This window comes from Mustela nivalis, assembly GCF_964662115.1.
Source record: "Mustela nivalis genome assembly, chromosome: 6".
NCBI classification, from domain to species: domain Eukaryota; kingdom Metazoa; phylum Chordata; class Mammalia; order Carnivora; family Mustelidae; genus Mustela; species Mustela nivalis.
This window is the reverse complement of record NC_139025.1, coordinates 21285548-21303523: the sequence shown is the minus strand read 5'-3', so window position 1 is coordinate 21303523 and position 17976 is coordinate 21285548. Positions and strand designations below refer to the sequence as shown.

Sequence of the window (17976 nt, the reverse complement as noted above, 5' to 3'; positions counted from 1 at the left end):
TTCCAGTGAAAGGCAGCCCGCTGAAGGAGCTCTGGAGGTGGCGAATGAGAAATGAAAAACTGCTGTGAGTTCCAGCTGACTAAAGTAGGCCGTTACCTACATGGTTGAAAGAGGTAGGAGAGGCCAGGAGAGGGGAGATACAAAAGAGGTGGATTTCTTTTTCTTTCTTTCTTTTCTTTTCTTTTCTTTTTTTTTTTTAAGATTTTATTTATTTATTTGACAGAGATCACAAGTAGGCAGAGAGGCAGACAGAGAGAGAGGGAAGCAGGCTCAGTGCTCCAATGCGGAGCTTGATCCCAGGACCCTGAGATCATGACCTGAGCCGAAGGCAGAGGCTTATTAACCCACTAAGCCACCCAGGTGCCCCCAAATAGGTGGATTTCTTAGGGCAAATCTAAGACAGGCAAGAGTTACCACAAGAATCATCAAGGAAAGGAAGCCGCTGTCTGAGGTAAGAAGACAGTCAGTTGCTCATGCTCACAAGTGACTTTAAAAAAACAACAACAAAACTCTGCTGAGAGAGCGGTAAATACTGTATGACCTCACTTTTATATGGCATCTAAAAAAGCCAAACTCAGAGAAATAGAAAGGAGAGTGGCGGTTACTAGGGGCTGGGGAGGGCTGGGGTCAAAGCGTACATCCATTTATAAGATTAACAAATTCTGGGAGTCTAATTGCCAGCCTGGCGATGATGGCTAATAATATAATAAGAATACTGCGTTACATCCTTGGAAGTTGCTAAGAGAGCTCTTAAACTGTCTTTGCCACAAAAAAGAACTGCAGTTAGGTGACAGGATGGAAGTGCTACTGTTACGGCAGTCATGTAAGTAATGTAAGTCTGTCAAATCAACACCTTGGACTCCTTAACCTTACACAGGGTTACCTGTCAATTACATCTTTAAACCTAGAAAAACAAAATCTCTGCTGAAGTCAGAAGGGGAGGGGGCAGGAGCTGCTACCTTAGCCAAATGGAGACAGAGGTCAGAAGTGAATGCAGCTGGATCACCTTTTCTAAGAAAGCAGAGAGGACAATTAAGTGAGCACTCGCAGAGCTCTGGTCAAACAGGGAGTCCGAAGTCCAGTGAGTTTCAAGCCTGCATGGGAGGGTGAACTTGACTCGCTACAATTCTGAGTGAAGCAATTACAGCCCGAGAGTGCAGGCGGCTAGCTATGTTGTCAGGACACTGGGGACGCCGAGAGAAAGAAAACATATATATCACACCAGCATGACAGGTTGGCATAGAGCTGTTCCCCAGAGTGAGGACAAGAGGTGAGGGAGGCAGGGCCTCTGGATCAGCCCCTGGGGGTCCCTGAGTGACGGCGTGGAGGAGCACCGCCCTGGCTCCCTGCCCCTCCACCCGGTACTGTCCCATGAGCAAGAAGTAACCTTCAGTTCCCTTCAGGCTGTCACAGCTTTAATTTTGTCTATTTCTTAGCTCTTAGCCTACCCAAACTAATACAATAAGCATCAATAAAATTCTTAAAATAAAGAACATAGTGTTCCTTGTGGTTGTCTCTGGTAGGTAGAATGGAAACTAAGAATGTGTACTTTTCACTTTTTATTCTATCTTATTTTTTAAAGATTTATTTATTTATTTTAGAGAGAGAGGGAGTGCATGCACCTGTGAGGGAGGGGAGGCGCAGAAGGAGAGGGAGAGGAAGACTCCGCCCTGAGCTGAGCCCAGTGGGCATCTGCTCACCCTGCCAGGGCTCAAACCCAGGACCCTGAGATCAGTACTGAGGCCAAAAACAGGAATCAGATGCCCAACCAACTAAGCCACCCAGGCGCCCCTATTTTATCTTGTTCGAAGTTAAAAAAAAAAAAATGAAATAAAAGGCACACAAAAAGTCCTGAATTTCAAAAAACACAAAGGAATATATATTCTATATAAAAATTTTAAAAAACATATAAAGTGTCAGATACTCTGAGTGTGGGTGGGAAGGGCAAAGGGGAAGAGAATCTTAAGCAGACTCCACACTGAACCCAGAGCCCCGTGGGGGTGAGGGTGGGGGGACTTGATCTCATGACCCTGACATCACAACCTGAGTTCAAACCACGAGTCCGATGCTTTGCCCACTGGGCCACGCAGGTGCCCCTATTTGTTCATTTTTAACAAGAGCAAATAACAGAGAAATTGGCTTGTTCAGAACAGCTGTCGTGGCAGGCACTTAGCACCCCAGCCTACACCCACACCGTCTGGGAAATCAGCAAAGTGGTAGAAGAGAGTCCCCAGGTTGGGCAGAGAGAGGCAAGCGGAGGAGAAATGAAGGCTTAAATCCTTCTACTATTAAGGAACTTTCCAACTTCTTTTTTTCTTCCATTGTCCTGTGCCCCCTTTTCCCTCTTGACTGGCATTAGGTCATAGCATTTGACTCTGCTCCTTAGTCTTAGAGATATTCGCCCACACCCTCAATGCCCCCGGTTCATGAGGAGAAAGAGGCCAAGCTGGGAAGCAAGCAGAGCAAGAATGAAACTGACATGGCTTTTCACCTGCAAAGTAAGATGGGACCAACGGAGATGAGAAGGTTCCAGGCTTGCATGGGCAAGGACCTTGAATTGGAATAAGAGACCTGAAGAGAAGGTCTCTAGCTGGTATCGCTGGAATTTTAAGAAATACAAATGCAATTAATGTGCAAAACTACTTTGTGTAAAACAAGAAACTGAATGAGAATGAGAACCAAAAACCTAGGTATTGACTGGCCCCCTGGCTTTTTTTCAACTTACTTGCATTTGATCTTCAATTTTTTTCTAATCTGCTTTTAAGTACCTTAGTTCAAAAAAAAAAAAAAAAAAAAAAGAAAGAAAGAAAGAAAGAAAAAAAAGAAGGCAGGCCACTCTGTCTTTGACTAGGTGTGCTGGTTCTAGTGGGGAGAGTGGGAAGAGATTGGTTAAAACTAAAGGAATACTTACTGGACATTTATTATGTGCAACTTAACTGTGGGATCTGGGAGGTAGAAGTAGTAACTAATTACTTAACTACTTTAAAAAGAAGGTGTGTATGTATTAGCAAAGCCATTAATTTTCATACCTTAAATACTGCACAGTACTGAGGTGAAAACTGGGACTAAGAATTAGGTAAATTAATTTTAAAGTAACATTTTCTGATAGGTTTCCTATCACACAATAAGTCACCCAGGTAGTATGAATTTACATCAAGTATTCATTTTAAAATTGATGTATTTTGAAAGAACTCTTAATTTTTAAAAAGTTTATTCCATCTAACTATGAAGATAATATATTGTGAAAAGTTTTAAACACATTCACATCAAAAAGATGTGAAACCTCTTATTCCATGATATAAAGAAAATCGGTTTTTTTCCCTATCTTTAAGTATGTTTTGTGTTTTTAAAACCACACTACATCAAAAGTATTCCCTCTGGGATTAAATAGTCTGTGGCAACAGATTTCTAATGGTTGCTCAGTATTTCATATTAGACCCTTCTAGCTGAGCATTTGAGTAGCTTCCAAATTTTTGCTATTATAAATTAACTATGAGACAAATGGCTTTTATGTAAACTCACTCCTCTGTTTATTTTCTTGGGGGAAAGTTTACTGAAGTGGAATTACTAGATCAAAGAGTATAAAATCTGTCAAAGCGCTTGGTATATACTAGGTCCTTAGCTTTTAAAGTCCTGATTTTCAGACTGGCAGTAATTTTTCAGCAATAGTCTATAAATTCACAGAAAATTTATTTCTAAATTATCAAGACTTTTCAATGAGAGAAATCTTAATTATTCTACTTTGGCTATTACCAATGAAGTATTTCAAAGCTAATGTTCCACAATTAAGGGAAAAATATAACTGAAAGGTGATAAGCATGATGTTGATGCATCGTTTAATTTATTGATGAATTAAAAAAATAATAGATGTCAATTCAAAGAGAGTTTATATCTTCAGATTTTGAAAACAGGTGGAAGAAAATGTGAGTTTACCAGTAGATTTTCCACTGGAAATAGGACATTATAAAAATGATTCTCCAAATTTCTTGGAAGAGGCAGTCAGCTGATTGCATGATTATCTAATGATCGGGACTAAAACCGGTACTCTTGAAACCTCCAATAAATTCACTTGACTCAGTTTAATGAAGCAGCCAATATTAGATCTTATCACACTATCTGCTGTAAATCACACTTTTTATCTACCCAATTATAGAATTTTTATTTACTCGTGATTTTCAAAAAATCCACATTAAAGTAAAAACATCCTTTGAGGGTAGCATTTTCTTTATTTCCATTTTTAATTGAAGAGATATTATGAATTGCATTAGTTTTAGAGGGACTCTTTCTTTCAAATTCTGACTCTGAAAATTCTTAGCTGAGGAAATTTGGGCAAGAGCCCTGTGAGGTGTGTATTACCGTCTTCATTTTACATAGTGGACCTGAGGCTTAGTGAGATTAAGTGGCATAGGGTATGTGAAGCTCTTTTAGTAGAATGCTTGCCCATAAAATGTATTCAGTAATTGGTGGCTGCTTTTAGTAGGAGTAACAATGGCAACAGTCAATGTTCTATTGGCTTCTTTATAGAAAACATGAAATAGAAGATGGAAGTGGTCTGTGTTTCACCATTTTACAGGTGTAAGCTTTATCAAATTTATATTTGGAGGGCTCCTGGATGGCACAGTTAGTTGAATGTCTGACTCGTGGTTTCAGCTCAGGTTGTGATTTCAGGGTTGTGGGATCGAGTCCTACATTGGGCTTTGTGCTCAGTGTGGAGACTGCTTGAGATTCTCTCTCCCTTTTCCTCACTCTCAAATGAATAAATGAATCTTTGAAAAAAAAAAAAGTTATTTTGGCTAGACTGTACTCCAGCTGAAGTTTAAAAACCAGGAGAACTGTTTTGTTTTCATTTAGGACTCTCAGTAAGTTATAAAGAAACCCGCCATTCTTGTAATTTTCTCTGATAAATCCTCAATGTCTTTTACCCATTGCTGATATGTAATTGCTACCTCTTTTGGATGTCTGTTGTTGTATAACAAATCACCCCAACTAAGTGGCTAAAATAACGACTCTTTTATTATAGAGGTCATGATTATGTGGATTAGGATTTCAGGCAGTGGTAAACTGTACTTCTCTTCTGCTTCATGTGGCCTTCACTGGGATCACTGGTTGTTTTTTTCAGCAGTGTCTGGTTCAATAGAGAGGGTCTAAGATAACTGTGCTTTCCATGCCTGGCCCCTTGAAGGTGACTGTTAGGAAACTAGGCTTAGGGGCGCCTGGGTGGTGCAGCTGGTTAAGTGACTAATTCTTGGTTTAGGCTCAGGTCTGATCTCGGGGTCATGAGATTGAGCCCAGCATGGGTCTCTATGCTCAGTGCAGTCTGCTTAAGTTTCTCTCTCCCGCTGCCCCTACCCCCTGCTCTCTGTCTCAGATAAATAAATAAATCTTAAAAAAACAAAAAACAAACAAACAAAAAAACCTCAACTAGGCCCTCTTCATCTCCATGTGATAATTCCCATAAATTATGATGGCTTGTGCAAGGGTCTTGGCAGTGGAGAGGAAGGGGGTACATTTTTTGCATATTAGGATAGTAGAATCAACATGACATGGTGAAGGATTAGAAAGAGGTGATAAGCAGGGTGCCTGGGTGGCTCAGTGGGTTAAGCCTCTGCCTTCGGCTCAGGTCATGATCCCAGAATCCTGGGATCAAGCCCCGCATCAGGCTCTCTGCTCGGCAGGGAGCCTGCTTCCTCCTCTTTCTCTGCCTGCCTCTCTGCCTATGTGTGATCTCTTGTATGTCAAATAAATTAAAAAAAAAAATCTTAAGAAAAATAGTAGGAAAAAAAAAAAAGAAAGAGGTGAGAAGGAAAGAAGATACAGGGATACCCCTCAGGTATCTGGAATTTGCAGTAAGATGTCATGCCATGTACTGGCTCAGCAAATAATGGAGGAGTGGTAGATCAGAGGGAGAGGCTGATTTCAGTTTGGGGCGTTTAAGTAGTGAGATACATGTGAGACATCTCGGAAGAGACATCAAGAAGACCAGCAGGTAAATGGCTCAGTGCTAAAAAGAGGGACCTAGACTATGTGTGTAAACTTGAGAAGAGTCGGTTAAGGTCACATGGAGAGAATCATAGAGGAAGAAGAGAAGAAGACACAAGCCTGGGTCATATGGAACCCCAATGTTTAAAAGTAAGGAATGAGAAAGACCAGCCAAGGAGTGTGGAATCACAGAGGCCAAGGGAGAGGGTCTAGGTAAGTTTAGAATGATCCACTATTTTGAATCCTGTGGATAGCTGTAAGATGCAATGACCAGTTTTAGCACTGTGTTAAACATAACTATTTATTGACAGAGTAGATAGCTATTTATCTTTGGAATGCCAGCCCTAGGTCACTAACAATTTTAGCGCATATTTTCTACCTTTGTAATTCCTATCGGCACAATCTAAGCAAGAACTGGGAGCCCAACTCACAGGAAAAATATAGTGCGTTAGCAGGAGAAGGTTGAAAAAGCAGTGAAGGGATGGGTAGAAGTGGGAATGATGAGCCACGAGTCCTTCCATAGCCCTAATTCAGCCAATTGACCAAATCACATCCCCAAAAAAGGCACAGGGAGAGAGGGAGGGCTGCTGAGGAAGGACATCCATGCAACCGAATGACATTATGCTCTTTAACTGCTAATGTTCTCCCTGAGCGTTTTCAGTAAGTGCTAGCAATATGCGATGACCTTGGCCATCAGCACACCTTAGTTCAGTACCTCTGCTTGCAGCAGAACCAACCTGGTGAGGGACTGACTGCTTCACAAATAAGACAGCTTTAGTTCTCTGCGGGGAGTGCTAGAGAAGTTGGGCTCACAGGAGATGAATTAGATGAGACAGATCATTCTATACTGACATTTGGTTTCACGCTTTCTATCTCAATTCTTTAAGGGAAGGAGGCGGATTTTTCAGCTTTCTTTCTGTCATGCAAATAGCATGATGCTTTGTTTATAGTCATTGCTTAATAAATGATTACAAAATAAAGGTATTAAGCATTTGTGTGGCCGGAGTCCAAAAGTCTTTACTTACCCTTTGTGCCAACTGAAACCATTTGCAGATAATAATGTAGGATATCTATTAGGCAAATCTGCAGAATGCAAGATGTATTATTCTCTTATTTTCTAAGATATTAGACTGACTACCTCATACATCAGAGAAATAGCCTTTTAAAAATCCACTTGCCGAATTATCCTCTTTTTAATTTTTGTATTTAGTAGTTTCTTTGCTCTATAAAATTAACTCTTTTGCTCATAGGGAGAAAATTGATATTCCTAAGAGAAATGTTAACGCCTACAATCTTAATGAGGAAAAGGCCATAATTATAACAAAGCAGTTGCTTTTAAGAGCTGTAGGGTGTATATAGAGCTTCATTACAAATTGGTTTCTTTGATTTTTTTTTTTTTTTTGAGAAAGGGGCAGAAAATCAAATGAATAAATGAAGACTATATTTGGAGTCTGAAGATTTTGTTTTGAATTTAAACTGTTGTCCTTACTGACCTAGATTCTCAGTTCTCTTGAATATTACACTTTCCACTTTCTTTAGTTTCAATTTACTGTTCCTTTGTAAATTTCTGTGAAAGATATGTAAATAATTTATTTATAGCCTTCATTTCCAACCCATTCTTTTTAAAGCTATACATTTTCTTCTGAGTGTAACTTTAACTGCATGTTATAGGTTTTGATTTGTCATATTTTTATTGTCATTTAGCTGAAATTATTTTCTAGTGCCTATTGTGATTTCTTCTTTGATTCATGCTTATTTACAAGTGCATTGTTTACTGATCAGAGAACTTGATTTGAATTTTTTGCAAGCTACTGAGACTTGCTTTCATGGCCCTACATATGGTCAATTTTGATAAACGTTCTGTGTGTCCTTGAAGAGAATACGTACTCTGCAATTGCCGGATACAATATTTTATACAAGTCAATGAGGTTGAGTTTGCAAATTATGTTGTTCAAGCCTTATTAATTTCTTGTTAGTATTTTTATTTTTCTTGTATGGATGTTCTATCTGATAAAGCTCTATTGAAACAAATCCCCACTATGATGGTGGGTATCTATTTTATTTTTTCAGTTCTGTCAGTTTCTGCTTTACATGGTTTGAATCTCTGCTCCTACAGATATTCAAATTTAGAATCATTATATCTCTCTGTAGTAATCCTTTTTATCATAATAAAATTTCCATTTTTATATATAGTGATACTTCAGGGTTAATGTACAGTGGGGAATTTATATCTATTTTCTCTTGGTTATTGTTTGCATGTTAATATTTTTATCCTAATACTTTTAGTCTTTCTATATCCTTGTGTTTAATGTATGTCCCTTGTAAGAAACATACAGTTGAATTTTTTTTTATTAACCTACCTGACAATCTTTGTATTGTAATTGGAATATTAAGTCCTTTTACATTTAATGCAATTAATATAAATACTGATTATTTGGTATTAAATCTAGTATTTGTTTTAGAAGTTCTTTATTTTAATTTCTTGCCCTTTTTGTACTATTTAATTTTTTTTCGATTTTGTTTACTTGAGAGAGAGAGAGAGAGAAAGAGAGAGAGAGAGAACAAGAAGGAGGAGCAACAGTGAGAAAGCAGACTCCCCACTGAGTGCGGAGCCCTGTGTGGGACTCCAGGCAGGGCTCAATCCCAGGGCCCTGAGATCATGACTTGAACCCAAGTCAGATGCTTAACCAAATGAGCCACCTGGATGTCTCTTGTATTAATTTATTTTTGTGATGATAATCCTCACTACTGTTAGCTTGTTAGTTATATGTTCTTTTACAATTATTTTAGTTGTTGCCCTACGGATTAAAACATATAATCATTATGGTGTTGCTGCTCTGAGGAACACAGGTGGCAGTGGCTAAGAAAGAAGGAAGATGGGGCAGCAAGCCAGAATGGGGGACAATGTTGGAGGTTTGGATTGATGAAACCCTTATGAGGAACACCCTCTAAACTCCCATGGTAAGTGTGGATTCTTATAGGGAAGGCCCATGTTGTTGACATCTTGTAGGCTTTGGTTCTGGATCTTGAGACGGAAGCTGTGGAATTAGTGATAGTGATGCTTTTTAGGATTGGGGGATACTCCCTACCCAAAAATTTGCTGGAAAATTGACTTGTATTAGGAATTAGCAAAAGGCCTAATAGGTTGGAATTCAGGGAAGACACAGAGATTCCTACTGAGAGCAACCAACTAATGATTGCATTTTAAAGAGATTTCTGTGATTGAGTTGTCTTTTGGAAGACTAAACCCATTTCAAGAGGATTTAGAGCTGGTCCTCACCTTGAGAAAGCAGTGGTTTGTTTACGAGAAGCCACTTCTGATTTAAGGATCTACCCAGTCTGCCTAATCAAGGAGAAGACTGCTATTTTTTTTTTTTTCTGTTCTACATGTACCAAAGGTGACAGCTGTCCCTCCCATCACTGTGAATTTGCACTAGGAAATGAAACTGCACATCATGGCAAGAAGGGAGCTGTTTTCAATAGGTGTGCAGTGTTCAGCAAATGGAGATTGACAAAAAAATGTGAGATTCCTTGTTACTGGGAAAATCAGCCAAAGGGATGTCAGAAACTAACTGCACTTTCCATCCACAAAGGAGGGCATTATATTGATGGCCTTTTCCTGCCTCCAAGCAAAACTGTTGACCACTGTGTCTGAGTCACCAGAGGGAAAGTGAAGGCTAACCAGCTCACAGTTCAACAGAATAAATTGTCTGTCCAGTCTAATTCTTCCCTTCAGCTGCAAAGTATTATGAGAATAGAAAGTTCGAAAATGTTCCTAGCCCCACCCATCTACCAGTTATAATCAATGCTGCAGGTGATGATGGAGATGTTGATGGTCAGTTGTCTGAAAAAGGTGATGAAACCAAGACATCCATCCTGTAACTGCCTCCCAAAGTTCATAATGGATTATGGACAGCCTCTGCCCAGAAACCCGGGGTCAATTTGAAGCAAGGGGAATGTTTGAATTTTGGAATAAAAACTCTTGAATTAAATCAAAGAAAATGAAGGAAAAAATCCAAGAAGCAAGGTGAAATTTCTTCTGGAGTTTCCAGTCTTTTACACCAACCTCAGCCCATTCCAGGTCCTGAAAAAGAGAATGTCTGGACTGTAGTGAGGACAGTAACTTTTTCCAGCAAACAAGGGGACTTGTTTGACTGAGTCTCACCAAGAGACGGGTAAAACAAAAATTTTCAGTAGGTGGTGAGGGCAATCCTTCATTAAAGCACAGCCTTGCACAGAGGTTAAGGAAAACAGTGGAAGCTACTACTAACTCTGGCAAACCACCAAAGAAAGTTCATGTTTCCAAGTCTCAAGGAGCGTTTAGGCAAGTCATCTGGTCTAAACATGGAGGAGAGTCAGCAGAGAGTGTCACTAAAGTTGGTGAGATCCATGTGAAGACATTAGAAGAAATTCTTTAAAAAAGCTAATTAGAAACATGTAAAATTGCAAGTTAAACTCAAGACAAAAGGAATTCCAAAAGTTGATGATTCTACTTTAGGAACAAGAAGCATCTCCACTCTCTGATTTGAAACTTTCTCTGAGATCCTGGCTAAAATGAAACATCAGCAGCAGGAAGCAGAGAGACAAAAAAGCAAAAAGGATGTGACTAAAGACTGATAGTAAAATTAAAAACAAACAAACAAACAAACAAAAAGGAACCAAACAGTGGTTTCGCCACCTATAGTTACCAGCAAAGAACAATCAGAGGAGCCTGCAGGTAGAACATAGTCTATGCAGGTAGTGCACATCAAGATGCTGGAGAAAATTAAATAGGGGAAGGCACTGCAGGTACAACAGAGCTCTGAGAGCAGGACTAGCTCACAGCCTCAGCTTGAGGCCACCCCCCCTCCCCAGGCATAAGGTAGCTTCTCTGAATCAAAAAACAAACAACAGGGGGCACCTGGGTGGCTCAGTGGGTTAAGCCGCTGCCTTCGGCTCAGGTCATGATCTCAGGGTCCTGGGATTGAGTCCCGCATTGGGCTCTCTGCTCAGCAGGGAGCCTGCTTCCTCCTCTCTCTCTCTCTGCCTCTCTCTCTGCCTACTTGTGATCTCTCTCTGTCAAATAAATAAATAAAATCTTAAAAAGAAAACAAACAACAAACAAACAAAAACAGGTATAAAAGAAGACAAACTTTAAGAAGGAAGTGAAGATGCTTCTCAGAACAGTGTTTCTAGAACAGAGGCTGAAGAGACCTCAGTAGAGACCACAGGAGTTGGCATCACTGAAACTCAAGTCAAGAGAAATGAGACCATGAGACGGAAGCACATGCCAAAATAGCTGGAGAGGGGAACCTCACAGAAGGAAAAATCAGTGTTGACACACTTTTGGGGAGATGGAGACTCTTGGAATACTCAGACAACAGAAAAGCCAGTGCTCACTCCTGTGCCGGGCCTCACACAGCACCTGGCAAAGTGGCTTCCCACAAAGCTATCCCAAAAGGCAGAGGTAGAAACCTGAGGCACTGGGAACACATTACTGAATGTGAGATGTGCAGCACAGACCTTGGAAAAAAGGGGTAAAGCTAAACCCAAAGTCAATGTGAAGCCATTTGTGGTTAAAGTTGTCTCACCCCCTAAACAGCCCCCAAACATAAGGCAGTGGAGGTCCACCCTGCTGTGACTGCAGCTGCGAAGCCGCTCAGCTCCAGGCATCCTACAGGAAAGTCCCACTAAAAAAGCAGCTGTAGTGGTTATCCCACTCCTTTCTGAGGACAAGTCAGTCACTATGCCTGAGATGGAAAAATCTAGAGTGATTGTGCTGCCTCCAGCCCAGTCCCCTTCAGATTCCTCCCTTCTGGAAGTGTCTGGCCCTTCATCCCAGATGGCCATGAAAACCCTCTGACTCACCTTCACCTCAACAGGAAAGTGTCCCCTTTCTATGTAGGATGATTTTGAGAAACTAATGGGAAATTTCAGGAGGGAAATTGGAAGCTGAGATCGACTTGGATCCTGGAAAAGATGAAGATGAACTTCTGCTTGAGCTATCAGAAATGATTGATAGCTGAAGGTGGTAGAACCTTTAAAAAATTGGGGTGCCTGGGTGGCTCAGTGGGTTAAACCTCTTCCTTTGGCTCAGGTCATGGTCTCAAGGTTCTGGGATCGAGTACCACATCGGGCTCCCTGCTCAGCAAGGCACCTGCTTCCCCCACGCTCTCTCTCTCTGCCTACCTCTCTGCCTACTTGTGATCTCTGTCTGTCAAATAAATAAATAAAATCCTTAGAAAATTTAAAAAAACCCCATAAAACAAAACAAAACAAAACAAAACAAAACAAAAACCTGGACTTCGTTTCATCTATTACAACATTTATCCAAGATGATAATTTCCTCAGTCTGGAATTTGTCCCAAGTCAGAAGTATACCTCTGAATTGCCTTTATGTGTCCTGAATTCCTTGGGGTCAGATTTTTAAAGTCCCTTGATAAACAATTTGTCCATTTGATGCCATGGTTTAAGATCCATGAGAAAATTGTTCTTACACCTCTCCACAGAAAAACTGAGAGGGAGATCCAAGTTGAAGGCTGCAAGAAAACTTTGTGACTCCTTGAGGTATTTTGCCAGTTTGGGCTTTTCCCCCTGCTTTGCTATAATATTTCTTTTATGTATTGTCTTAATGTACTTATTAATGTAACCTGAGTTTGAAAAGGATGAAAACCAGCTGTTGCCGCTAAGGAGCAAATTTCACACTATCACTAAGTGAAAGATCCACTCCATCTGTATTAAGTTGTATGTCTTTTAAAGGTATTTCAAGATTCAACTAAGGTTTAGAGAATGTTGAGCAGCTCTGGAAGCTTGTAATCTGGACACAACTTTTTCAACCTGATTTTCATGCTTCTGCTGCTCTGTAAACCTCTGAAGAGCAATAGCTAATTTACTATTATTGTAATTTTTTAAGGCTTTAAATTGCCCTCAGGGGTCTTCTGAAATGAATTTTCTATTTCTGGGATTCCCTGGCTTCTTAATAAGAGATGGTGACATAATGATTAGAGGAATTTTTTTTAGTACTTGGCTCCCACTGGCACTGAATTATTACAGGGATAAAAATTGGTTAGCTTTTTATTTCTAACTCTCCCAGCAAACTCCTCTTGCCCAGTATTTATTTGATGCCCTTTAACTGCCAGTGGGGGGTGGGGGAATGATCTCTTCAAGCTGCCAATATTCATCTCTGGACTCTAGCAATACACTGAATTGTACTGTAGCAGGGGTGATTGAGATGCTCTGGGGGTGTATTATATACTTTCCAGTTTTCTTCATTTCTGAGTTGAATTTTCTTTTCTTGATGTCAGTCTCCTTCATATCAGCTCAAGGTTTAGACTTGTGAAGGAAAAAGGATGATGGGGATAAGACTATTGAAAGGAGACATATAGTACATAATCAGAAGGAAAGAAGGACTTTCCGTTCTGGATATTTTGCTGTCAGGCCAATTTTGTTTCTCATAGGGAAATCTGATCCACCTGTCATGTTGGCTCTCAAGGAACTGCTGTTATAAGTGGCTCATCAAGAAATGAACTTCAGGGGTGCCTGGGTGGCTCAATGGGTTAAAGCCTCTGTCTTCAGCTCAGATGATGATCCCGGGATCCTGGGATCGAGCCCCGCATCGGGCTCTCTGCTCAGCGGGGAGCCTGCTTCCCTGCCTGCTTCTCTCTGCCTGCCTCTCTGCCTGCTTGTGATCTCTGTCAAATAAATAAAATCTTAAAAAAAAAAAAAGAATTGAACTTCATGTAGCCTTTTTAGGAATATTGAAAAGGAAGAAAGCCACAAGACTGCCCATTCAGTCTTGGAAAAATATGGATTATTCTGCACAAGCAAAAATAACTTGAAACTTGTGTATAGACACCTTTTTACCAATCCATCTTCAGCTGACTGAAAGTTGTGTAATAGCCCTTCTCCAAAGCAGGAGTGGAAGGTTCTGGTTTCAGCACAGATTTACTACCAGATAGACTTCACACATATATTCAGAGCCGTCTATCCTAAAGCAACAGAACATACTTTTTTCCTTGAGGGCATATGGAACATTCTCCAGAATAGATCACATCCTGGATCACAAATCAGGTCTCAACCCGTATCAAAAGACTGAAATCATTCCCTGCATGTTTTTGGATCATAATGCTTTGAAATTTGAACTCAATCACAAGAGGAGATTTGGAAAGAACTCAAATACATGGAGGTTAAAGAGCAACCTCCTAAGAATGAATGGGTCAACCAGGAAACTAAAGAAGAATTTTAAAAATTCATGGAAATAAATGAAAATGAAAACATAACTGTTCAGAATCTTGGGGATGCAGCAAAGGCGGTCCTAAGAGGGAAGTACATTGCAATACAAGACTTTCTCAAGAAACAAGGAAGGTCTAAAATATACCACGTAACCTTAAACCTAAAGAAGTTGGAGAAAGAACAGCAAGTAAGGCCTAAATCCAGCAGGAGAAGATAATTAATAAAGTATAGAGCAGAGATCAATGAAATAGAAGTCAAAATAACAGTAGAACTGGTCAACGAAACTAGAAGCTTGTTCTTTGGAAGAATTAATAAGGTTGATAAACCCCTGGCCAGACTTATCAAAAAGAAAAGAGAAAGATCCCAAATTAATAAAATCATGAATGAAAGAGGAGAGATCACAACCAATACCAAAGAAATACAATTATAAGAACATATTATAAGCAACTGTATGCCAACAAATTAGGCAATCTGGAAGAAATGGGTGCATTCCTAGAGATGTATAAGCCACCAAAACTGAAACAGGAAGAAATTGAAAATCTGCACAGACCCATAACCAGCAAGGAAACTGAAGCAGTAATCAAAAATCCCTCAACAAACAAGAGTCTGGGGCCGGATGGCTTCCCAGAGGAATTCTATCAAACATTTAAAGAAGAATTAATACCTATTCTTCTGAAGTGGTTTCAGAAAATAGAAATAGAAGGAAAACTTCCCAACTCAAGCATTACCTTAATTCTAAAACCAGACCAAGACCCCACCAAAAAGGAGAATTATAGACCAATATCCCTGTTGAACGTGGATGCCAATATTCTCATAAAGATACTAGCCAATAGGATCCAACAGTGCATTAAAAGGAGTATTCACCATGACCAAGTGGGATTTATTCCTGGGCTGCAAGCATGGTTCAACATCTGCAAGTCAATCAATGTGATATACTACATTAATAAAAGAAAGGACACTCAATAGATGCAGAAAAAGTCTTTGACAAAGTACAGCATCCTTTCTTGATCGAAACTCTTCAAAGTGTAGGGACAGAGAGTACCTACCTCAATATCATCAAAGCCATCTATGAAAAGCCCACAGCGAATATCATTCTCAATGGCGAAGAACAGAGAGCTTTCCCCCTAGGGTCAGGAACATGGCAGGGATGTCCACTGTCACCACTGTTATTCAACATAGTACTAGAAGTCCTAGCCTTGGCAATCAGACAACAAAAAGAAATAAAAGGGGAGCACCTGGGTGGTTCAGTGGGTTAAGCCTCTGCTTTCAGCTCAGGTCATGATCTCAGGGTCCTGGGGTTGAGCCCCATGTTGGGAATCTCCACTCAGCAGGGAGCCTGCTCCCCTCCACCTCTGCCTGACTCTCTGCCTATTTGTGATCTCTGTCTGTCAAATAAATAAATAAAAATCTTTAAAAAAAAGAAATAAAAGGCATCTGAATTGGCAAAGAAGAAGTCAAACTCTCACTTTTTGCAGTTGATATGATATTTTATGTGGAAAACACAAAAGGCTCCACTCCAAAATTCCTAGAACTCATACAAGAATTCAGAAGTGTCAGGATATAACATCAATGCACAGAAATCAATTGCATTTCTATACACCAACAGCAAGACAAAAGAAAGAGAAATTAAGGAGTTGATCCCATTTACAATTTCACCCCAAACCGTAAGATACATAGGAATAAACCTAACGAAAGAGACAAGGAATCCGTACTCAAAGAACTGTAAAGTACTCGTGAAAGAAATTGAGGAAGCCACCAAGAAATGGAAAACGTTCCATGCTCATGGATTGGAAGAACAAATATTGTGAAAATGTCTATGCTACCTAAAGCAGTCTACATGTATAATGCAATCCCTATCAAAATACCATCAATTTTTTTCAAAGAAATGGAACACATAATCCTAAAATTTATATGGAACCAAAATAAAGGCCCGAATAGCCAGATGAATGTTGAAAAAGAAAACCAAAACTGGTGGCATCGCAATTCCAGACTTCAAGTTCTATTACAAAGCTATCATTATCAAGACAGTACGGTACTGGCACAAAAACAGACACATAGATCAATGGAACTGAATAGAGAGCCCAGAAATAGACCTCAAACATTGCGGTCTACTAATCTTTGCCAAAGCAGGAAAGAATGTCCAATGGAAAAAAGACAGTCTCTTCAACAAATGATGTTGGAAAAATTGGACAGCCACATGCAGAAGAATGAAACTGGACCATTTCCTTATACCATACGTAAAAATAGACTCAAAATGGACAAAAGGCCTTAATGTGAGACAGGAATCCATCAAAATCATAGAAGATAACATAGGTAGCAACCTCTATGACCTTGGACATAGGAACTTCTTGTTAGATATGTCTTCAAAGGCAAGAGAAACAAAGGCAAAATGAACTATTGGGACTTCATCAAGATAAAAAGCTTCTGCACAGCAAAGGAAATAGTCAACAAAACCGAAAGACAACTGACAGAATAGGAGAAGATATTTGCAAATGACATATCAGATAAAGGGCTAGTATCCAAAATTGATAACTTATCAAACTCAACACCCAAAGAACAAATAATCCAATCAAGAAATGAGCTGAAGACATGAACAGGCTTTTCTACAAAGAAGAAATCCAAATAACCAACAGACACATGTTCAATATCACTGGGCATCAGAGAAAGACAAATCAAAACCACAATGAGATACCACCTCACACCAGTCAGAATGGTTAAAATTAAGAAGTCAGGATACAGCAAATGCAGAGAAAGGGGAACCTGCTTACACTGCTGGTTGGAATGCAAGCTGGTGCAGACACTCTGAAAAACAGTATGGAGGTTCCTCAAAAAGTTGAAAATAGAGCTATGACCCAGCAATTGCACTACTAGGGATTTATCCTAAAAATACAAATGTAGTAGTCTGAAGGGACAACTGCACCCCACTATTTATAGCAGCAGTGTCCATACTAGCCAAACTATGGGAATAACCCAGATGTCCATTGACAGATGAGTGGATAAAGAAGATGTACACACACACACACACACACACTGGAATACTACTGAGTCATCAAAAAATGAAATCTTGCCATTTGGAATGGTGTGGATGCAACTCGAGGATATTATGCTAAGCAAAATAAACCAATCAGAGAAAGATAATTATGTGATTTCATTCATATGTGGAATTTAAGAAACAAAACAGGATCATAGAGAAACATAGGGGAAAATAAGCAAAATGAAATCAGAGAGGGAGACAAACCATAAGAGACTCTTAATCATAGGACACAAACTGAGAGTTGCTAGGTTGGGGGATGGGGTAAATGGGTGATGGACATTGGGGAGGATGCATGATATAATTAGCACTGGGTATTATATGGTACTGATGAATCAAAGAACTCTACCTCAGAAACTAGTAACACATTATGCTTAATTAATTAAATTTAAATAAAAAAATAAATACTAAAAGAAAATAAAACACATATTCATTACTTATAAAAGTCTAATAGAATTTAGTACTGGTAGCATTTCTCAGACAACTCAAGGACTTTAGGAAACTTTAACACCATTTATAACTCTCCCATCCATTGTTTATTTGCTATTGTGTATTTTAATTTTGTGGATATAGGTAGTCCTCGCTTTGCATGGTCCCAATATGCATAATGTTAAATTACCATTATTTAGTTGAATTTAAATAATAGCTGGTCCCAAAAGCAGGGTTCAGGTTGTGGCTACCATTATATATTAACTGTGAATAATGAATAATTGCACAAAGTACAAGCTTTGCTGCTAGCTCTTCAATGTGTGCAT

The 17976-nt window shown here is 39.6% G+C and overlaps 1 protein-coding gene and 2 pseudogenes across 5 annotated transcripts in view; 2 read left to right on the top strand and 1 right to left on the bottom strand.

The window, feature by feature from the left end:
• TSHR (thyroid stimulating hormone receptor) overlaps positions 1-17976 on the bottom strand; it is a 164117-nt gene that overhangs the window by 46789 nt on the left and 99352 nt on the right. The gene's annotated exons all lie outside the window — the stretch shown is intronic.
• On the top strand, positions 2414-10397 carry LOC309868078 (zinc finger CCCH domain-containing protein 11A pseudogene; annotated as a pseudogene). Its single transcript has 3 exons — positions 2414-2526; positions 7230-7323; positions 9307-10397. The product of its transcript is annotated as a zinc finger CCCH domain-containing protein 11A pseudogene (transcript).
• LOC309868077 (zinc finger CCCH domain-containing protein 11A pseudogene) lies at positions 10711-11984 on the top strand (annotated as a pseudogene). The gene is made up of 2 exons: positions 10711-10716; positions 11258-11984. The product of its transcript is annotated as a zinc finger CCCH domain-containing protein 11A pseudogene (transcript).